The 25330-nt window shown below is 30.7% G+C and overlaps 1 non-coding gene across 1 annotated transcript; it reads right to left on the bottom strand.

Annotated features, from left to right (window-relative positions):
* Positions 1–24949: 24949 nt before the first annotated feature.
* On the bottom strand, positions 24950–25056 carry LOC139886877 (small nucleolar RNA R71). The gene has a single exon (XR_011772738.1). It is a non-coding gene; the product is annotated as a small nucleolar RNA R71 (small nucleolar RNA).
* Positions 25057–25330: the final 274 nt, after the last annotated feature.

The raw sequence follows: 25330 nt of genomic DNA, 5'->3' as shown, positions 1-25330 counted from the left end.
GGTGCTAGTATAAATCTAATGCCGTATTCACTATACGCTAAACTAGACCTTGGAGAATTGAAACCAACCAGAATAAGCATACAACTAGCCGATAGATCAATAAAATATCCTAGAGGGATAATGGAGAACATGCTAGTTAAAGTTGGTACTTTAGTATTTCCAGTAGATTTTGTTGTTTTGGACATGGAAGAAGATTCTCAAGTTCCTCTCATATTAGGAAGACCATTCTTAAACACGGCTAAAGCAATGATAGACGTGTTCGGTAAGAAACTGACCCTAAGTATAGAGGATGAGAGTGTTACCTTTTCAGTTGATAGAGCAATGCAACAACCACAATCTGCAGATGATACATGTTATTATATTCAAACTATAGATGCACATGCAGAATTATTAGAAGAATTTCCAGAATTACAAGGAACAGGAGAATGTTCTTTAGGAGAAAGTAATGAACCAATTGATGAAGCTGAAATGTTAGCTACACTTATAGCTAATGGATATGAACCAACAACAGAAGAAATTCAAATGCTAAAAGAAGAAGACAGATATCGATATAAATCATCGATAGAAGAACCTCCGAAATTAGAGTTAAAGCCACTTCCAAACCATTTGGAATACGCTTATTTACATGGTGAATCTGAATTACCTGTAATAATATCGTCTTCTCTTACTGAAAATGAGAAATCACAGCTCATTTCTGTGTTGAAAGCTCATAAACCAGCCATTGCATGGAAGATTCATGATATTAAAGGAATAAGTCCTTCGTATTGCACACATAAAATCCTTATGGAAGAAGGTCATAAAACGTATGTGCAACGCCAACGAAGACTAAATCCTAATATGCAAGATGTAGTTAAGAAAGAGATTATTAAACTGCTAGATGCAGGTTTGATATATCCAATTTCTGATAGTCCATGGGTAAGCCCAGCTCAATGCGTGCCGAAGAAGGGTGGCATGACTGTCATTACAAATGAGAAAAATGAGCTTATTCCTACTAGGACTGTAACAGGATGGCGTGTATGTATTGATTATAGAAAATTAAATGACGCCACCAGAAAAGATCACTTTCCCTTACCTTTCATAGATCAAATGTTGGAAAGATTAGCCGGAAATAGTTACTATTGTTTTCTAGATGGATTTTCCGGATATTTTCAAATTCCAATAGCACCCGAGGACCAAGAGAAAACCACATTCACGTGCCCTTATGGTACTTTTGCTTACAAACGCATGCCATTTGGACTTTGCAACGCCCCTGCAACCTTTCAAAGGTGTATGATGGCGATTTTTCACGACATGATAGAAGAATGCATGGAAGTATTCATGGATGACTTTTCAGTCTTCGGTGATACATTTAAATCATGTCTAGTTAATCTGGAACGAATGCTAATTAGATGCGAAAAATCAAATCTAGTACTTAATTGGGAGAAATGCCATTTCATGGTTAAAGAAGGCATCGTTCTTGGACATAAAATTTCAAAAGAAGGAATTGAAGTGGATAGAGCTAAAGTAGATGTAATTGCTAAACTTCCACATCCCACCAATGTTAGAGGAGTTAGGAGTTTTCTAGGGCATGCCGGTTTTTACCGACGTTTCATAAAAGATTTTTCTAAAATTGCCACTCCTATGAATAAACTCCTAGAAAAGGATGCGCCATTCATCTTTTCAGATGAATGTATCAAATCTTTTAATATTCTTAAAGAAAAACTCACTAATGCACCGATCATGATAACACCAAATTGGAATCTACCATTTGAACTAATGTGCGATGCAAGTGATTTTGCAATGGGAGCCGTTTTAGGACAAAGGATTGAAAAACGATTTCAACCTATATATTATGCTAGTAAGACATTACAAGGAGCACAAACGAACTATACAACTACTGAAAAAGAACTCCTTGCTATTGTCTTTGCTTTTGACAAATTTCGATCATATCTCGTTCTAGCAAAAACGGTGGTCTATACCGACCATTCTGCTCTTAGATACCTATTTTCAAAACAAGATGCTAAACCAAGATTAATCCGTTGGATCTTACTCTTACAAGAGTTTGATATTGAAATCCGAGATAAAAAAGGAGCAGAAAATCTCGCCGCTGATCATCTTTCTCGTCTTGAAAATCCCGAATTAGAAGTTCTGAATGAATCGGCCATACAAGACAACTTTCCTGATGAATATCTATTGAAGATAGATTATAAAGAAATCCCATGGTTTGCAGACTATGCAAACTACTTAGTTTGTGGATTCCTTGAAAAAGGATTATCGTACCAAAGACGAAAGAAATTCTTCAGTGATATAAAACACTATTTCTGGGAAGATCCACATCTGTTTAAAAGTTGTCCCGATGGAATAATACGCCGATGTGTATTTGGAGATGAAGCTAGTAAAATTTTAAACCATTGTCACACAGGACCAACAGGAGGGCATTATGGGCCTCAACTAACAGCAAGAAAAGTTTATGAAGCTGGATTCTATTGGCCTACAATTTACAAAGACGCACACCTTCTTTGCAAATCCTGTGATGCATGTCAAAGGGCCGGAAAAATAAGTCAACGTGATGAAATGCCACAAAATGTCATCCAAGTATGTGAAGTATTTGACATTTGGGGTATTGACTTTATGGGTCCATTTCCAAAATCTCATAATAATCTATATATACTCGTAGCCATTGATTATGTATCTAAATGGGCGGAAGCACAAGCTCTCCCAACTAACGATGCACGAGTTGTAGTCAACTTTTTAAAACGTCTTTTTGCAAGGTTTGGAACACCGAAAGCTTTAATAAGTGATCGGGGTACTCATTTCTGTAATAATCAACTTGAGAAAGTTCTTAAAAGATATGGAGTAACTCATAAAATCTCCACTGCATATCATCCACAAACAAGTGGACAAGTTGAAAATACCAACCGAGCTTTAAAACGTATTCTTGAGAAAACCGTAGGATCAAATCCGAAGGAATGGTCCATTAAATTGGAGGATGCACTCTGGGCTTTTAGAACAGCCTACAAAACTCCAATTGGAACCACACCTTTTAGACTTGTTTATGGAAAAGCGTGTCATCTTCCAGTAGAAATTGAACACAAAGCATTTTGGGCTTTGAAGACATGTAATCTTGATTTACATGAAGCCGGACGTCTACGATTAAGTCAACTAAACGAATTAGAAGAATTAAGACATGAAGCATACGATAATTCGTTAATCTATAAAGAAAGAACGAAGAAATGGCATGATAAAAGAATCAGAAATTCAAAAGAATTTAAAGAAGGAGACAGAGTTCTTCTTTTCAATTCACGATTCAAGCTATTTCCTAGAAAATTGAAATCAAGATGGTCTGGACCATTCATAGTCAAAAGAGTTTTCCCATACGGAACGATAGAATTGATAAATTCAAATGGGATTGAATTTAAAGTTAATGGTCACAGAGTTAAACATTACATACATGGCTCGATGGAAGTCGACAACGAAGTTAATCACAATTTCGACACCACAGCTAACTAAGTGTGGGGAGAATCAAGTCTTTAAAGGATAATATGTATTTCTGTTAGAGTTAGATTGTCTGTTTTCGTGTAGTTCTCGAAAATGGAACACGTATGGTCTTTCCCTAGCAGACCCTAAAGAACTAGTCTTCTCCCCCCATTCTGAATTTTTATTTTTTTTTAGGTTTTTACAAAATGAAGACTGCCTGTGAACTAAACCATGGTCTAATGCTACACGCTTTGATCACTAAACGTAATAATGACATACTCCCGAGTGAAATAGTATCAGTAATCAGAGAAAGAATGGACGGAGTTAGAAAAGGATCCAGATGCGAAGATAATAAGTTACAATTTGGTAAAGGAAAATCAAAATCCGCAGCGAAAAGAAGAGCACGACACCTAGAAAAATGTCACAAATGCGGAAAATGGTCACATGGAGGTAAATGTTCAAATAATCAAACCTATTCAAATACCGAATTTGTTACTTTATGCAGAGACGGACCGTTCATATGTTTAGAAGAAAAGACAATGAATGCTCGAGGTTACGCCTATGCAGCCATGGAAAACCAATTAAACCGACTATCTTATGAATATAATAGATCATATAACTAAGAAATCTATTTCACAGGTATGTCTGTACAGTTTTTATTTTTATTTTTATTTTTAACCTTTTGATAATAAACGCTAATTTGTTCGCTAAAAAGTATTAAATTGGTATTAAATAAAATTAGGTTTGGCGACCGAAATTATTGATATCATTCAAAAATTTATTACATCACTGCGAAATTTAACGTTTATTCTTAAGGTATAAATATCTTTAATCAATCAACCCAAAATATTTCAAAAATTCGTCATGAGTTAAATTAGGTCTTGGAACCGAAATTACTTTACCGAAAAGAGGGGCGCATATTTTTGATAATATTTGACTGATTAAAGTGGGATAAAAAGAAAAAAAAAGATTTTTTTTTACCATATTTTTAATCTTAATATTTAAATCTTAAATTAATATTGTAAACTTTGTAAAAACAATATTTTTAAAATTGTAAATATTTGAAAAATTAATATAAGTTTGGTATGAATTTATGAATTTTTAAATTAAGTTTGGTGTGAATTTTTAATTTTTAAAATATGAAATTTTAATTTTATGCATTTTAAATTTTGAGTTTGGTGTGAATTTTTAATTTTAATTTTGAATTTTATATTTAAGTTGTGTGAATTTAAAAACAAAAATTTACTTTATCTCATTAAGTTAAGAATATGATTTTTAAAATTCGTCGTAAGTTGAAGACTAGGTCTCTGAACCGAAATTGCTTTACCCGAGGGAGGGACGAGAACTTTTATTATCATTATTTTTAATCTTGTTGATTTAAAGTATGCCAAAAACATTAAAAAACCCAAAAATCTTAGCTTTTAAAACAATCGCTACAAAAAGACAAATTTTAAAATTTTGTCGAGGGACGGACTAGGACATCGATCCGAAACGACCTCGTCCTAAATAACAAGGGAAACAAAATTTTAAAATTAATTTCTTAATTGTTTTATAAGTTAAAGATTATAAAAAAAAAAAAAAAAAAAAAAAGTAACTCCGCGACTCGCGGAGTTTTAAGTGAAAACCTCCGCGACTCGCGGAGGGACAAAATTACAGAAAAAAAATAAAACTAGCTGCACGATCAGTTCACTCCCACAAACAAAAACACAGCAAAAATACTGCGAAAACACCTCGAAAAAACCCGAAAATCACCCCCAAAAATCTCAATTTTTAACCGTTAATCACCAAATTTTTTGCTAAAATCATGTTGAGAAGGATGATATCTAAGAACTACTCAAGAAAAACGTAAATTTCTACACCTAAACACCATTTAATTCGAATTTTAGTGTTCTTGAGCTATTTTTCCCCAATTTGATTTTGATGCTTTTTAGTGTAATTAGACTTAAATTGTTTATGTATTATGCTTGTATAACCTAGATTGATGCTGTTTAACATGATTAGAAGCCTTAAACTTCAAATTTTGAATAATCTAGGGTTTGTGTTCTTGAGCAATTTGGGGCTTTTTGATATAAACAGGTTATGGCCGATTTTTGTCATGAATTGTTGCTAAATTGAGTAGTGTAACATGTCTAGGTAGTTAAATGATCCAAACTTTGAGCCTAAACATGATTTTGAGAATTAAAGTGGACTTTTTCAAGTCCAAAATTCATGAACTTGATTTTTGAAAGATAATGCCATTTGAGACTTGTTTATTTGCTAGTAATGATTATTTTGACATGTTATTTGAGTTGAATGTTTATGAACTTGGCAAAAATTTTCGTATATGCTTATTTGAAAAAGTGTAGATTTGATAAAAATGTGAAAATAAGCTTAAGTTTGATGTAAATTGATAATGTCATTGTAATTATTTTGATTGATGATTTTGCTGACACTAATGCATATTTGGATGCACAAAATTTGTGTTTGATGTGTTTTGCAGAATGAAAGGGGTGAATCTTCATCCCAAGCCCGCCATGCTCCTGCTGAGAACTTGGAACAACAGGAGGTAGATAACTACTACAAGCAGGATGTACCTCATCCAGTCATGACCTTTTCAGATATGCACTTGGAACAGTTGCACCCGAACCTGAGATTTGACAGACTTTGGATAGATTATCCAAAATATCAACGGGGTTTGCATACTCTTCACTCTAAGGTTGTTGAGGTACCAAGGGTCATAGAATGGGAACCCTTGGAAGCTGTAGAATTGGCCGGGCCAATTAGGGAATTACTGGTACAGAGGTATGGTAATTCTTATTTTAATGACTGGATATGTTTATTCACCATACGCAGACCTGTATATAAAGTATGGTGTGAAGAGTTGTTATGTAGTATAGAGTTGAATGATCGGGTAGCTAGTTTAACCGATCGTTCTTTTATTAGATTTTTGTTAGGCGGCTCGATGCGCCACATGTCTTTACTGGACATGGCTCAGGCTTTACGTATATATACGCCTGAGGAATTAGCGTCTGCCGATTGTAGAGGATTGATACTAAACGGTAGGAAAATAGATGAGAATTTTGATACACACGGTGTGTGGAGTCAAATGACAAGCCACCACCGTTTCAAAGGGGGAAACTACTCTTATTTGGATATAGATAGAGCCGAATTAAGAGTAATACATAGGTTTTTAGCTAATTCGATTACACAAAGGGGTAAAAACAAAGAAAAGGTAAATGAACAAGATTTGTTTTACCATATGTGTATTCGAGACCCACACAGCGCTGTAAGTATACCATATTGTGTGGGTTATTATTTATCAGCTATGGTTCGAGGGATGCGTCCACATAGCATAATAGGAGGTGGTATTTTTATTACTTTGATTGGTGAATATCTCGGTGTGGATATAAGTCGGGGAGGATTATTAGTAGAAGAGCCGGAACCCCGCGACACTATAGGTTTAAATGTATACCATGGTGCGAAAGTGTTGAAGCGGCGAAATAACGCCGCAGTACGATACAATGGTAGACATCCACAGGTAGAGAGAAACCAGGAACAAGGTAATGTAGGAGGGGGGAATGAGATGCAAGAAATGCATAGGTTTATAGCTTCTCAGGAATACGAAAATGCTAGACAGAGAGCATTTGAAGATTGGCAAGTTCATCAGAACCAGATCATAGCGCATTGCCAACATATAGGTAGAAACTATATTCCTACTCCGAAACCCGTCTTCCCTCCTTGGTCGATAGAGATGCAGCCACCATATCCTACGTATGACCCTGCCGAAGCATTCTATAGCACTTATGGTTATGCGTGGAACCCCTATTGGTACCAATATCATCCTTAGTTTACTTATTTTGTTTTATTATTTTGTAATTTGTAATTATTGATATGTTTAATACTTTTGTTAATATTGTAATCATTTTTATAATTATCTAACTTTTATTCTTAGATTTTAATAATTTTTGAATGTGGGGTAATATACCAAACTTCAAAAATATGTATATATGTTTGCAATTTATCTTATGTACATAACAGGGTAAAACAACGCATTTTCAAAGACTGGCATTAAGTTCAGCAAAAGCAACTAATTTTGACGACAAGATGCAAAATATATGTGAAATAACAACAAGACGGGATGAACAAATGATGTGCACCATTTATCATTCAGCAAACAAACGCCAATATATTTGGAAACTTTGGTAAAAATTTAATCATTTTCACACAAATCACCCTCAATAATTTAAATTGTTACTGATTTCTTGCAAATGAGGGCATTGCAAGATCTTAAGTGTGGGAAGGGGTTAAATTCTTTCGGATTTTAAAACTTTTACTTTATACACTTGGTTACCATTAAAAATACTAGTAAAGCAGTAGTTGTATTAGAATCTAGTGCTCTCTGATAAAAAAGAACAGCCCTAGTCTTATATACTGACTACCCAATTCTAGTAAAATTTTTCAAAATTTTCAAATAAATGAATTCAAAATCATGTTTATACATATTTATGAACGATAAAACTAGGTTTTAACACCGAAATTATTGTTACCTCGGAAAGGACATAAATTGAGAAACAAACTAAAATGTTAAAATTCATTTAAAATGGAATAGAGGACGATAAAAAGAAAAATAAAAAGCCAAGTGTGGGAAAATTTACCAAGTTATTTTAAACATATGCCACATATATTTGTAACAAATAACTGAAAATACTTTTGCTTTGGACTAAACTAAACTGTTTTACCCGATGAAAGAAAAGAAGAGATGGATCTACACGATGAATCAATTCCATCATTAAAAGGAAGTAAAGTCTTCCGAAAAAAGACACGCGCTTCTTGATTTAGGTCATGAAGTTGTCGTTCAGACCAGCTGTAGGTTGACGAAAAATCTAGAAAAGTCATCACTAAAATCAGCAGGAAATCCACGGACCTCAGCATTAAACAGGGTCGCCAAGTGGTCAGATTTATCCTAACCATGAGAAGGATTTATCTCGTACAATGGGGAGGCACCGTGCAAATTAGCTGGATAAGACTAATGAATCAGATCCCCAGAAAGGATAATCTCCTTAAAGATTAAAAATCAGCTTTTAAGACTGATATTACTCAATCCTAGAGATTGACCTTAAAGATTGAGAATTACAAACTCATGGAATTCAATGATATCTAAACTCGAGCTTGAACGAGAAAATATTTTGATCAAAATTATAAACCGATTTGTTTTCTGAAAACCCTATTTTCAATGCGTTCATTACCATTGAACGTAAAATCCTAGGAATTCACCTGGAATTCATTAGGTCACCTGAACTAAATCGGGTGTCAACCGTAAGAACGGTGGTTGCATAACATGGTCAAAGACAGGACTTTGTGCCAAACCGACAAATAATAAGGGTGAGCTTTACTATTGCTCCTACCAAGGATAGTAATTGCGTCCGACACGTTATAGACCATAATCAAAAGCATGTCACGGGACATTGCCTTAATAGTTGCTTGTTCAACGCTTTCCTTTACAACCGGACGGTAGTTTGCCGAAAGGTAATATACGGAACAAGTAAACTGGACGTGTTGCTTTCCTAATACAAGGTTAGCAAGTGGGTGACACAAAACCGCAAGTTTTGAGCTAAAATTTTCAAATCTGTAACCCACCAAACCCACAAAAATATTTTGCAAACACCGATAAAGGGTTATTCCGGAAAACTTATCTAGGGTAAAAACTAGATTTCAAAAGATCAAATGTTTTCATAAAGATCCAATTTCCTTAATGGATCTAAATTTTTATAGTCATGTGGGACTGTAAACCATATCGTTACTTCCATTGTTTATACCGCCGTATAGAAATCACTGATGTACAAAGTGTGAAGAATAAAGAAGTGATTCTAGTATTTCAAGACAATATTGCTTGAGGACAAGCAACGCTCAAGTGTGGGAATATTTGATAATGCTAAAAACGAACATATATTTCATAGCATTATTCCTCAAGAAAGACAAGCTTTTAGTTGCAATTGTTCTATTTACAAGTGATATTCGTTTAAATAATAAAAGGTGAAGACAAAAGACAGATTCGACGATTTGAAGACGCAAACGACCAAAAAGCTCAAAAGAACAAAAGACAATCAAAAAGGTTCCAATTATTGATAAGAAACGTCTCGAAATCACAAGAGTACAAGATTCAAAACGCAAAGTACAAGATATTAAATTGTACGCGAGGACGTTCGAAAATCCGGAACCGGGACCAGAGTCAACTCTTAACGCTCGACGCAACGGACTAAAAATTACAAGTTAACTATGTATATAAATATAATATAATATATAATTAATTATATTAATTATATATATATTATATATATATATATTAAAAGCCGTCGGCAGCAGGAAACTCCAAGGGTGTAAACTGTAAATACCTCTCCGCGACTCGCGGAGTTTTAAGGGTATTTGGCCGCGAGTCGCGGAGCCCCAAAAATCAAGTCTGGCTATAAATCAACCCGAATTCTGATCAAAATCATCATCATTTTTTCTTCTCATTCATACGAAGTAATATATATTTATATTTATAATTTATATTTTAATTTTAATTATAATTCTAATAATAAGGGTATGTTAGCGAATGTTGTAAGGGTGTAAGTCGAAATTCTGTCCGTGTAACGCTACGCTATTTTTAATCATTGTAAGTTATGTTCAACCTTTTTATATTAATGTCTCGTAGCTAAGTTATTATTATGCTTATTTAAAACGAAGTAATCATGATGTTGGGCTAATTACTAAAATTGGGTAATTGGGCTTTGTACCATAATTGGGGTTTGGACAAAAGAACGACACTTGTGGAAACTAGGCTATGGGCTATTAATGGGCTTTATATTTGTTTAACTAAATGAAAGTTTGTTAATGTTAATATAAAGATTTACAATTGGGCGTCCCTATAAATTACCATATACACTCGATCGGACACGATGGGCGGGGTATTTATATGTACGAATAATCGTTCATTTTACCGGACACGGGAATGGATTAATAGCCACTAGAATAATTAAAACAGGGGTGAAATTACATTCAAGGGTAATTGGTGTAATTGTTAACAAAGTAATAAAACCTTGGTTTACACGCAGTCGATAACCTGGTGTATTCATTAAACAAAGTATTAAAACCTTGTTACAATTCGAATCCCCAATTAGTTGGAATATTTATCTTCGGGTATAATAATAATTTGACAAGGACACTTGCAACTTATATTTATGACTGATGGACTGTTATGGACAAAAACCAGACGGACATATTGAATAATCCAGGACAAAGGACAATTAACCCATGGGCATAAAACTAAAATCAACACGTCAAACATCATGATTACGGAAGTTTAAATAAGCATAATTCTTTTATTTCATATTTAATTTCCTTTATTTTATATTTAATTGCACTTCTAATTATCGCACTTTTATTTATTGTTATTTTATTTTATCGCACTTTTAATTATCGTACTTTTTAATTATCGCAATTTAATTTTATCGCATTTTTATTATTCGCAATTTCATTATCGTTATTTACTTTACGCTTTAATTTAAAGTCTTGTATTTATTTAATATTTTACATTAGGTTTTAACTGCGACTAAAGTTTTAAAATCGACAAACCGGTCATTAAACGGTAAAAACCCCCCTTTATAATAATAATATTACTTATATATATATTTGTATTTTTATAAAAGTAAACTAATATAGCGTTGAGCTTTGTTTAAAGATTTCCCTGTGGAACGAACCGGACTTACTAAAAACTACACTACTGTACGATTAGGTACACTGCCTATAAGTGTTGTAGCAAGGTTTAAGTATATCCATTCTATAAATAAATAAATATCTTGTGTAAAATTGTATCGTATTTAATAGTATTTCCTAGTAAAATATAAGCTATTTTATATACACCTCGCACTTCATCAAGAAGCATTAGGAATCATTTAATCAATCTACCAGCAAAGTTTCAGGTATTAATTTACAGAATCAAGAACGAATTTTGAGGTCAAACTTTCAAAATAAAAAGTCAAAGAAATTGTTCATCTAAAAATTTTAATTAGTATTATTATTTATGGGTCAATTGACGATTCATAAAGTTTCCAGCAGTTATTTGGAACGTATTCTATGTTGAAATTATTATGTAAAACCGATTAAAAATTCGAATTCAATGTTGGATTTTAACTTATTTAAAAACGGGTTGCAGCATACTGTTTTTTTTAATTTTCTAATCAATTGATATAAATCATGATACGCTTGTTTTCTGTTTGTTATTAAATGCTAAAACGATCAAATTATAACCTTAATAGGATTGTTGGATTCATGTCGACTTAATGAAGAAGAAGGAGAACTGTTTGGGTAACGGGTTAATTAATATTCATGTGTGTTATTAATCAGAAAAACTAAAAACAGCTTGATGGTTGGGTGCTTGTTGTGGGAACGAGAGGTCACGGGTTCGAGTCCCTGCTTCGGTGGTTTGATATCTCTTTTTGAGCTTTTAAGGTAGTAACTATTTTATTATTATTATTATTATTGTTATTATTATTATTATTATTTATCATTTACTATTATTAATATGATTATTATAATTATTATTATTGTTATTATTATTGTTATTATCATTAGTTATTATTATTATTATTACTAATATCATTATTATTACCAGTAGTATTGCTTAGTATTATAAATATTATCACTAAAATAAGTATTAGTTATCAATTATTATTATCATGATTATAATTACAATTATAATTATTATTAGTATTGTTATTACTAACATTATTATCATAACTTTCACTACCAGTAAAATTATTATGCTAGTTATTAATATTAACAGTACTATTACTATTATTAGTATCATTATTAGTATTACCATTAAAATTAAAATGTAACACCATTATGATCAAATTATTATTTAAGTACTATTATCATTAGCATTAAGATTATTATTATTATCAACCTTTTCATTAATAATTAGTATTGTAATTAAAATTAACATTTTATTTGGAATTATCATTATCAGTTTTAGTAAAAACCTATCAATCTAAAAATTCTAATGTTTATAAAAATTTACATTTTTATTTTTTTCTTATTAATATTACTATTATCATTATCAATATCCTTACTAACAAAGTGACTAAAGATATTATCAAGATAATTATCTTCAACATCATTAATAAATCTAAATAATAGTATTATTACCACGATATTATATAAAAATATATCTTCTACACATAATCTAACTATATTAATATATATATATATATATATATATATATATATATATATATATATATGGAAATGAAAATTTATATAATGAAACTTATTAGATTAACATATATATATATATATATATATATATATACATATATAAATTACAACACTAATAACAATATATATATATTTGTTCGATTACAATTATGTATATTAATAAATATACAAATGATTTAGGTTCGTGAATCCGAGGCCAACCCTACATTTGTTCAATGTCGTCATATGTATTTTTACTACAAAATACAATAGGTGAGTTTCATTAATCCCTTTTTTAAATGCTTTTGCAATATATATTTTTTGGGACTGAGAATACATACGCTGTTTTTATAACTGTTTTACGAAATAGACACAAGTAATTGAAACTACATTATATGGTTGAATGATCGAAATCGAATATGCCCCTTTTTATTAAGTCTGGTAATCTAAGAATTAGGGAACAGACACCTTAATTGACGCGAACTCTAAAGATAGATCTATCGGGCCCAACAAGCCCCATCCAAGGTACCGGATGCTTTAGTACTTCTAAATTTATATCATGTCCGAAGGAGGATCCCGGAATGATGGAGATATTCTTATATGCATATTGTGAATGTCGATTACCAGGTGTTCAATCCATATGAATGATATTTTTGTCTCTATGTATGGGACGTATGTTTATGAGAAATGGAAATATGAAATCTTGTGGTCTATTAAAATTATGAAATGATTATTTATGATAAACTAATGAACTCACCAACCTTTTTGGTTGACACTTGAAAGCATGTTTATTCTCAGGTACGAAAGAAATCTTCCGCTGTGCATTTGCTCATTTTAGGGATATTACTTGGAGTCATTCATGACATATTTCAATAGACGTTGCATTCGAGTCGTTGCGTTCATCAAGATTATTATTAAGTTAATTTTAGTTAGATTTATTATGAAATGATATGCATGTCGTCAACTTCCGATGTAATGAAAGATTGTCTTTTCAAAAACGAATGCAATGTTTGTAAAGTGTATCATATAGAGGTCAAGTACCTCGCGATGTAATCAACTGTTATGAATCATTTATAATCGATATGGACTTCGTCCGGATGGATTAGGACGGGTCCTTTCAGTTGGTATCAGAGCGGTGGTCGTAGCGAACCAGGTCTTGCATTAGTGTGTCTAACTAGGAGTTGTTAGGATACATAAGTGACTCTGGACTTCGGCTTAATAGTTGTTAGGTTACTTTAAGGAGTCTGGACTTGAACCTGGTCTGCATGTCAAAAGTTTTGCTTATCATTTCGTGTCGAAAAATTACCTGCTTATCATTCTTAGAGAATCACTTGCTTATCATTCTTAGTCTAGACACGTTTTACTGCATTGACTGCATGAATAGTGTAAAGACAAAATTCATATCTTAGCGTATCTGCTACTTCATATCTTAGCGTATCTGTTACTGTAACTTTGTCTGACATATTCTGTAAATTCCTCCGTAACTTATGGGATTTTAGTATTATATATGTATATGTAAATTATGTATTGCAGGGTACTAATTTACATCCTATAATCTATTTCTTATCGAAAATCCTTCATCTGATTGTACAAGATGAATCCCTCAACCAGTTCGAGTCCCTCAGATTTCGATAACTATTCCGATAGTTATTCCGACAGCTATTCCGATATGGATATTCACCTACGCTCCGGAAGCAATGTCACCAGAATGAATCAATCAATCAGCCATCCCCAATTCATCGGATGCATTCGTAGTAGACTTAATTAATGGAAACGCGCAGAAGGCAATCCCTTCCACCAACCGAATTCACCTCTTGACAATGAACCTGAAGCGTTTACCGGTGAACCTATTTGAGACACCATTTTCAGTCTTATTTCCAGAGTAACTCGACAAGATTATATTCTATACACAATTCTGAACCTTATTCATCTGCTTGTTCCGACCGACAATCATCTTGGAATAATAGGAGAAGTCGACGAACTTCGCGCTCGAGTAATCAATCTGGAGAATATGGTACAAAATGTACCAGCTTCAGCAACATCATCGGCACCAACAGTACCATCAGTAACAGCACCAGTACCATCAACAATCCATGCTTCAACATCTCATTATGTACCTCGAGTATAATCATCGTTCTACGTATTGTTCTACATCGATTATCTTCTTTCTTCATGACGATTAAGTAATCTCTAAATGTTTTAGTGATTATGTATTCTAGTTCTAATGGTAAACCAAATGAGTTTAATATCACATTGACTCATTAAATCCATAATTACGTCTGAAGAAAATATATATGTATATATGTTTTTAGAAAGATTGTAATTAAAATTTTTATTGTACAAACTGTTAATGGTAAAAATATTTTAATGGGTAGGTAATACCCGAGGAATATTTAGATTTCGCATTAATAAGTTACACTGTACATTCTTCGAATCTGATTCAATGGTCACTTACTATCCTATTTACATCTACCGATGTACGAATCCGTTCACCACAGAATAACCATTTTCATTCAAATTCCATATTTGGATTTTGACTTACCAGAATCCAACAAGTGGCATAATGAAGAAATAATAAACACAATAAAAATTGATTAGAAACAGACTAATTAACAACATGAAATTCTATTAAGAATCCACGCTAACCAAATCCTAGCTAACTGTTCCTAGCTAACTGTTAATTCCTTATTACCATTTAATTTATTTATCACAGTTTAATTATCGCAATTTATATTCTCGCAATTTTATTTATCGTCAATTAATTTCTGTTATTTACTTTACGCACTTTATTTATTGTCATTTAATTTCTGTATTTATTTTTCGCACCTTAAATATCGGGACACGTATACAAGGTTTTGACATATCATATCGACGCATTTATATATATTATTTGGAATAACCATAGACACTCTATATGCAGTAATGATCGAGTTCTCTATATAGGGTTGAGGTTGATTATACAATAATATATATAATTTGAGTTGTGATCGAGTCTGAGACGTATACGGGTCACGACACGTATTAATTAATTCGAATATTATATATGAATTATTGAAATGCTAACTGTGGACTAGTAACTGTGGACTATCAACATTGGACAATTAAAATGAATTAAAATATTGATTATAACATATGAAACTAAACAATTCTTCAAGTTTTCCACTTGATTTCGTCTTAAACCTCATTTGTATTTTCACAATTACATTCTGCGTTCAAACCTTTCATGATTCTTGAAAACACCTCAATCGAGAGGATGAACCAACCGCACTTCATCTACGGAAGGAAAGATTTATGCATATAGTTATGCACCTGAGAAACTCTCGGCAACTGAGTAAAAGTTTAACACGTAGCCGCGTCAGATCTTTTGGCATTTATTAGAAAAAATAATTTTTGCGATCCTTTTTCAAGGTAGCCAATTTTGTCACAGCTCCAGCAAGTCAACTTCGACTTTTCATTCGAAGTAGCCTTACTATAATCCTGATATATACAATTACTCTTTTGATACTGGAGAATTCTTTTATATTCCACCATATTACCAGCAGACATACCAGCAACCTCGTTACTTCTTGGCTTAAATCTCTCTGACAAATCATTATAATTATTCATTGAAACCCTATCATATACTCATCCGCATCTTGTAACGAGAACTGCCATACCAATTACGGGGAATCAGCAATCAGTATTTTGAAAACTCACATCATATCTACATCAACAGTTATATGTATGACATTTATCTCTTAGAATTATGATCTCTCATTCAGAAATTCTGAAAAGCACTCAATCATAAATCAATACTATGAATGTTGAAAAAGTTGAATGAAGCAGCAGAAACCATAGACAACCGTAAACGACTTTAATCATCGGAAGTTCGATGATAAAGAATAGTATGTTGGAAAAGCTCAGAAAAGTTGGAACTGGAAAACGGATTGAGCTAACCACGAAGGAGACCAAGGACAAATGCAAGGACCAAACCCTATATTCAAAGAATCCAGATAATTCTGGATCCGTTGAAATCTTTAGAGAATATCTTGCTCCGAAATCATGTTAAAATCTTGCGGAAAATCTTTCTCCATCAATCATCGAACTTAGAAATTCCAAAAATATCATCATCAATATCTTCGATATTTCTGAGGATATTTTCATAAATATTCTTGTCCGAAATTATATACCTCCTCGTACTTTCTGTGTATCATTATATTGGAAACATTCAATAGAAAATTTAGTACCGAAAAGCAGATTATGCGAAACTAGGAAGAAAGCCGTGGACAAATCACAAAGAATAAGTTTGACTTTAAAGAATTCAAATGATTCAATGTCTGCTAAAGTCTTTAGTGAATATCTTGCTCCTTACTCTAAACCCTTGCAGATAATAGTTTCTATCATCCTCTGATCTTAGATATTCCGAGATATTATCGTATCTTTCATTATAAATATCCTCCATATTTCTGGAGATATTTTTATAACTATTTTTATCTGAAATCATTAATATCTTCGTGCTATCAGTATTACATCATATAGAAACTGTTAGTTTCTATATTTTGTAAACTTTCGAGCTTAAAATATGAATGTTATTGAAGTAATATTAGGAACTGATGCATGAGTTAGTATAATATAATGACACTTGATCAACGTAATTATATTATAGTAAGTCATGCTGAGTTTCTAATGGAACGTGATGATTCACAGATTATAACGTCATCATGTGCCATGTTACATAACTCTTTCATTCTGCTTAACTTCTGAACATATCAAGAAAATATATTCTTGATAGTTCTATTATCAGTGATTCAGGTAATTTGACAAAACAAATCGTGATACTATTTTTCCTTTCTACCTTGTATATTATGATAATTCGAAATTCCATACCTATGAATTCTGGACCGTTACTTGCGAAAAGTAAACAAAAGCATGAAGCTCCGAAATAGAAAGGGGGTATAAATCACAGCAAATAAGAGAGCGCATTAACTGTGGATGACAACAATTATAGGAGACAGAAGCAGTGACATTGAAATATAAGGGAAGATATAAAAACCAATAACAACACAGAAGTTACAAACCGTGGATATCAGTACGTATAGCAATATAAAGACACGGGAGGATTATAAATACAATAATCCCTAGAGCATAATAGAAATAAACAGATTCTTCAGATGGGAGTTGGAAAAGAAGAACGATCATTACGATAGTTAGAATAAGAACAAGGATCAGAACAGGATTAAGCATTTTCATAAATCTTTTGAATTTGGGAATTGAGTATAGAAGTGGTGAAAACTAATGGAACGGAAAAGGTAAATTTATAATGGAAAAATCAGATGTAGTAATCAAGGCAGATCACCGCATTTAATTATAGAGATCTTAATTCCCTTATTCGCCGAAGAAATCAAATCTTTTAAATTTCGAAGATTTTCTTCAAATCTTTTGAATTCCGGAATTCAACCCTGACTCTGTAAAAATTTAAGATGAATCTTTACTTTCCTATTTCACTCTTTGGTGATAGCTTCATTCGTGCTCTTCGAATAATCGAATTATTTTATCCATATTACTCAATGATGATAAAACTCTATTTATCAACTCATATTTATCATGAAAACATCGTTATTGTTATCCATGACAACCTCTATCAAATTTCGGGGACGAAATTTCTTTAACGGGTAGGTACTGTAGTGACCCGGAAATTTTTTACTAATTTTAAACCAAACTCTCGATACAATATAATATTTTCGACAAGATAAGAAATGTCTGTTAGGTTGGATCTCAAAATTTTTGAACTGTTTCATATATTCAATTGACCTTTGACTATGCCCGACGATTCACGAACAACTGTGTAATTAAAAAAATTGCAACTATATATATATCAAAATAAATATAAAGGTTTATAAATAATAATTTGAAATTAATAAAATGCACTTCAATAAATCGGAATTAAAAATGTAAAATAATAAATAAAATAATTAAGTTACTATGAATATATATAAATATATATGTTACTATAAAAGATATATAAATATATAAATATTAATTATCTAGTTAAAGACATTACATAAAATAATATTACATAAATCATAGATAATATTATATTCAATTACAAGTTTGAATATAATTAATAAATTAATATTATTACCATTAAAATTCATTCATTTATTACTGTTGGTACTAATATTAATATTTGTATTATTACTTCTAAAATAAAATATATATAAGATCTAAGTTATATTATTATTAATAATGTTATCAATAATAATATTAATATTATTATAACTAGTATTATTATTTGTATCATTAATAAGATTATTATTATCATTATTATTAATTATTTTTTTTTTAAAAAATTTGCATTATTGTTAATATTAATATTATTTATTATCTATTATTACTAGACTTCTTACTAATAATTTTATTATTAATAATATTAACATATTTATACTTGTAATTACCAGATTATGAATTATTTACATATAAACAGATTTATACATACAAGTTTATATAAATACGTATATATATATATATATACAAAATACAACAGTATATATATCTATAAATACTTAAACAGGTACATGAATATATAAATAACTAATATAAATAAATTTAAACCCTAGAAAATTACGTATTTCTGTTTACCATCGTTTTCAATATGTTGTTGATGTGATTTACGTTTCAAAGAATTGTACAAATCGAATCTTAATCACTGAATACAACCAAGAAAATCAGTTTCACTTTTATATTTTTTATTAGATTTCTGTCCTTTAGAAAATATATGTTGTCGATCAAATTTGACTAATAATGGGTACAATTCAGTGTTAAGTGATATCACGAAGCTCACATTAACCTTTAACAGCTACAAGTGATTTATACATAATCTAAATTTTCGAAGTTAAACCCAAAAATGGAAGAACACCCGTTTCCTGCCCTGTTCTTCATTCCTCTTAAACAACATCTTGATTTCAAACAAAATTACAAAATGTAATAAAGCAGAAGCATTAGGAATCATTTAATCAATCTACCAGCAAAGTTTCAGGTATTAATTTACAGAATCAAGAACGAATTTTGAGGTCAAACTTTCAAAATAAAAAGTCAAAGAAATTGTTCATCTTAAAATTTGAATTCGTATTATTGTTTATGGGTCAATTGACGATTCATAAAGTTTCCAGCAGTTATTTGGAACGTATTCTATGTTGAAATTATTGTGTAAAACCGATTAAAAATTCGAATTCAATGTTGGAGTTTAACTTATTTAAAAACGGGTTGCAGCATACTGTTTTTTTTTTAATTTTCTAATCAATTGATATAAATCATGATACGCTTGTTTTCTGTTTGTTATTAAATGCTAAAATGATCAAATTATAACCTTGATAGGATTGTTGGATTCCTGTCGACTTAATGAAGAAGAAGGAGAACTGTTTGGGTAACGGGTTAATTAATATTCATGTGTGTTATTAATCAGAAAAACTAAAAACAGCTTGATGGTTGGGTGCTTGTTGTGGGAACGAGAGGTCACGGGTTCGAGTCCCGGCTCCGGCGGTTTGATATCTCTTTTTGAGCTTTTAAGGTAGTAACTATTTTATTATTATTATTATTGTTATTATTATTATTATTATTTATCATTTACTATTATTAATATGATTATTATAGTTATTATTATTTTTATTATTATTGTTATTATCATTAGTTATTATTATTATTATTACTAATATCATTATTATTACCAGTAGTATTGCTTAGTATTATAAATATTATCACTAAAATAAGTACTAGTTATCAATTATTATTATCATGATTATAATTACAATTATAATTATTATTAGTATTGTTATTACTAACATTATTATCATAACTTTCACTACCAGTAAAATTATTATGCTAGTTATTAATATTAACAGTACTATTACTATTATTAGTATCATTATTAGTATTACCATTAAAATTAAAATGTAACACCATTATGATCAAATTATTATTTAAGTACTATTATCATTAGCATTAAGATTATTATTATTATCAACCTTTTCATTAATAATTAGTATTGTAATTAAAATTAACATTTTATTTGGAATTATCGTTATCAGTTTTAGTAAAAACCTATCAATCTAAAAATTCTAATGTTTATAAAAATTTACATTTTTATTTTTTTCTTATTAATATTACTATTATCATTATGAATATCCTTACTAACAAAGTGACTAAAGATATTATCAAGATAATTATCTTCAACATCATTAATAAATCTAAATAATAGTATTATTACCACGATATTATATAAAAATATATCTTCTACACATAATCTAACTATATATATATATATATATATATATATATATATATATGGAAATGAAAATTTATATAATGAAACTTATTAGATTAACATATATGTATATATATATATATATATATATATATATATATATATATATATATATATATATATATATATATATATATATATACATAGATACATATATAAATTACAACACTAATAACAATATATATATATTTGTTCGATTACAATTATGTATATTAATAAATATACAAATGATTTAGGTTCATGAATCCGAGGCCAACCCTACATTTGTTCAATGTCGTCATATGTATTTTTACTACAAAATACAATAGGTGAGTTTCATTAATCCCTTTTTTAAATGCTTTTGCAATATATATTTTTTGGGACTGAGAATACATGCGCTGTTTTTATAACTGTTTTACGAAATAGACACAAGTAATTGAAACTACATTATATGGTTGAATGATCGAAATCGAATATGCCCCTTTTTATTAAGTCTGGTAATCTAAGAATTAGGGAACAGACACCCTAATTGACGCGAACTCTAAAGATAGATCTATCGGGCCCAACAAGCCCCATCCAAGGTACCGGATGCTTTAGTACTTCGAAATTTATATCATGTCCGAAGGAGGATCCCGGAATGATGGGGATATTCTTATATGCATATTGTGAATGTCGATTACCAGGTGTTCAATCCATATGAATGATATTTTTGTCTCTATGTATGGGACGTATGTTTATGAGAAATGGAAATATCAAATCTTGTGGTCTATTAAAATTATGAAATGATTATTTATGATAAATTAATGAACTCACCAACCTTTTTGGTTGACACTTGAAAGCATGTTTATTCTCAGGTACGAAAGAAATCTTCCGCTGTGCATTTGCTCATTTTAGGGATATTACTTGGAGTCATTCATGACATATTTCAATAGACGTTGCATTCGAGTCGTTGCGTTCATCAAGATTATTATTAAGTTAATTTTAGTTAGATTTATTATGAAATGATATGCATGTCGTCAACTTCCGATGTAATGAAAGATTGTCTTTTCAAAAACGAATGCAATGTTTGTAAAGTGTATCATATAGAGGTCAAGTACCTCGCGATGTAATCAACTGTTATGAATCATTTATAATCGATATGGACTTCGTCCGGATGGATTAGGACGGGTCCTTTCAGTTACAGATTAAGTCCCCAATTAGTTGGAATATTTGACTTCGGGTATGAGGTTAATTTGAAGAAGACCCTCGCACTTTATAATTATGACCGATGGACTATTATGGACAAAACCAGATGGACATATCGAATAATCCAGGACAAAGGACAATTAACTTGTGGTAATAAACTAAAATCAACACGTCAAACATCATGATTACGGAAGTTTAAATAAGCATAATTCCTTTATTTTATATCTCATCGTACTTTCATTTATTTTCATTTTATTTATCGTACTTTAAATTATCGCACTTTTATTTTTACGCTTTACTTGTATTTTTAAATTATCGCATTTTTAATTATCGTCATTTACTTTACGCTTTAAATTAAGTCATATTTATATCTAATATTTTACATTAGGTTTTAATTGTGATATAAGACGTAAAATCGACAAATCGGTCATTAAACGGTAAAAACTCCCCTTTGTAATAATAATATTACTTATATATATATTTTTGTACAAATATTGTTTAAAATAAATATAGTGTACGCAATAGCCGACTCCCTGTGGAACGAACCGGACTTACTAAAACTACACTACTCTACGATTAGGTACACTGCCTATAAGTGTTGTAGCAAGGTTTAGGTATATCCATTCAATAAATAAATAAATAACTTGTGTAAATTGTATCATATTTAATGGTATTTCGTAATAAAAATAATAGTATTTCGTATACACCCAGCAGAACATCAAGTAATTTTTGGCGCCGCTGCCTGGGACCATCACGCCGAAGCGAAACGCTATATTAAAAAAAATTAGTTTTTAAGCTATTTTTGTAAAAATATAATTTTATATAAGTTTTAAAATATAAAAACATAAAAAAATATATATTTCTATATTTTTAAGTGTTTAAATTAAAAAAAAAATTAGTTACAAAAACTAATAAGTATTTTTTAAATATAAGTTTTATTTAAATTTTATTTTTTATAAGATTGAAATCAGAAAATTTAAACTCAGAAAAAAATAAATAAGTAATCGGGCCTGGTCCTGTAGCATCCCAAGAACAGGCCTGGTATCCGAAGCCATGCGATCGCATGGCCATATCAAAGAAACCTCATGCGATCGCATGAGGTGATTTGACAGGTCTGGTACCTAGTATGATCAGAATTAGGGTTAGGTTGTTATTATTATTATTATTATTATTATTATTATTATTATTATTATTATTATTATTATTATTATTATTATTATTATTATTATTATTATTATTATTATTATTATTATTATTATTATTATTATTATTATTAATTAATTAATTAATTAGTTAATTAGGGTTTAGTTTATTTAATATTTAGTTTTAGTTTTTAATTAAATTTGTATTTTTAAGTTTTAATTAGTTTTATTAATTATAAAATTAATACTTTTATAAAATAATAATATAAAAATAATATATTTATAAAAATAAGTAACTTTATCATTTTTTGTCTCTTTTTATAAATTGTATATTTTAATCTTTTAATTTGTAATTTGTATTTTTATCGTTCGTAATTAGTTTTAAACTTAGTTTTTGCCGTAGTTATTTTATATTTCTAGATTTTTAGGCCTTGCCATAAAATCCCTTAAGTACTTTTTCTTTAGATTAAGATTTATGTATTTTAGAATTTTGCGACGTAGTTTATAGATTTTAGTACCTATTTAAGTAATTGTTGTTTTCCGTTTAGAATTCCTTTTAAGCTTAGACTCAATATTTAGTTTTTAGTTTTTAGACTTTTAAGTTTCGACACTTTACTTTATTATTATTATTTTTCGACTTTTTCGACGTTTGTTTTTCGACTTTTTATTTTTCGACGCGCTTTTTCTTTTTCATTTCTACGCTCTAGTTTTTAGGACATATAATTTTCTTTATTTTCTTTAAATTTCGACGAAAAAATTATTTTAAGCGGTTAAATTGATAGACATCCAAAATTTTCTTGTTCGTAGTAATAGTTGGATTTGTTAGTGGCGAGTTGTGGATTTCCGATTTAAATGGTCCTGGCTACCTGCTGCATCTATTGGCTATTCGAAACCTGGGAAAAATCAGAAAAGTCTATTAATTTGATAACTTATAAAATTTTTATCTTTATAACTAATAGGATATTCAGTGAATGTACCGAGCAAAACGTTAACCACCTTTCATACGTTCACCTCCTGTAACTCGGTCAAGACATCTAGCCAATATTTTCGCCGTTGATTTTTCCTTAGAATCATCATCTAGTAATCCAAGTACTCCAATTCAAATTTCCGATAATCCATTTTTTGAACCCGACCTCACAATTGAGAACTCGGAGGATATTCAAGGACAATTCAGAGATCTTGAACCACTAATCATTCCTCCTGTACCACAAATCATTCAACCAGAGATTGTCGAGGAAGAAACCATTAAATCAGAATCCTCTAGTGATTCAGATTCAACAAATTCAATAATGGAAAATCAGGAACCTCTAAGTATGGAATATTGAATGAGAGCTACACGCACTGGCCAAGGTCATGCCATTGCTCAACCAGACATTAATGCACCAGATTATGAAATCAAAGGACAAATCCTACACATGGTAACTAATCAATGCCAATTTAGTGGTACACCAAAAGAAGATACAAACGAGCATCTTCGAACCTTTAATAGGATATGTACTCGGTTTAAAATCAGAGAAGTCGAGGATGAACAGATCTATCTCATGTTGTTTCCCTGGACTTTAAAGGGAGAAGCCAAAGATTGGTTAGAATCGTTACCTGAAGGAGCGATTGATACATGGGATGGTTTAGTTGAGAAATTTCTTAAAAGATTCTTTCCGCATCTAAAGCCGTGAGACTTCAAGGAGAAATTGTTACGTTCGCGCAAAAGCCAAATGAAACATTATATGAAGCGTGGACAAGATTCAGAAAATTGTTGAGAGGATGTCCTCAACACGGTTTAGACACTTATCAAATAGTACAAATATTCTACCAAGGATGTGACGTTGCTACAAGAAAAGACATCGACACAGCAGCTGTTGGTTCCATTATGAAGAAAACCGCAACTGAAGCTCACAAAATTATTGATAATACAACATCTCACTCACATGAGTGGCACCAAGAAAAAGATATTTTTCGTTCATCTAAAGCGGCTAGAGCCGATTCTAGCCATGACTTTGATTCCATTTCCACAAAGTTAGATGCTTTCGAGAGACGAATGGAAAAGATGACTAAA

This window comes from Rutidosis leptorrhynchoides, chromosome 1, assembly GCF_046630445.1.
Source record: "Rutidosis leptorrhynchoides isolate AG116_Rl617_1_P2 chromosome 1, CSIRO_AGI_Rlap_v1, whole genome shotgun sequence".
Taxonomy (NCBI): domain Eukaryota; kingdom Viridiplantae; phylum Streptophyta; class Magnoliopsida; order Asterales; family Asteraceae; genus Rutidosis; species Rutidosis leptorrhynchoides.
Note: the sequence above shows the minus strand (reverse complement) of the source record. Positions and strands in the feature narration are given on the sequence as shown.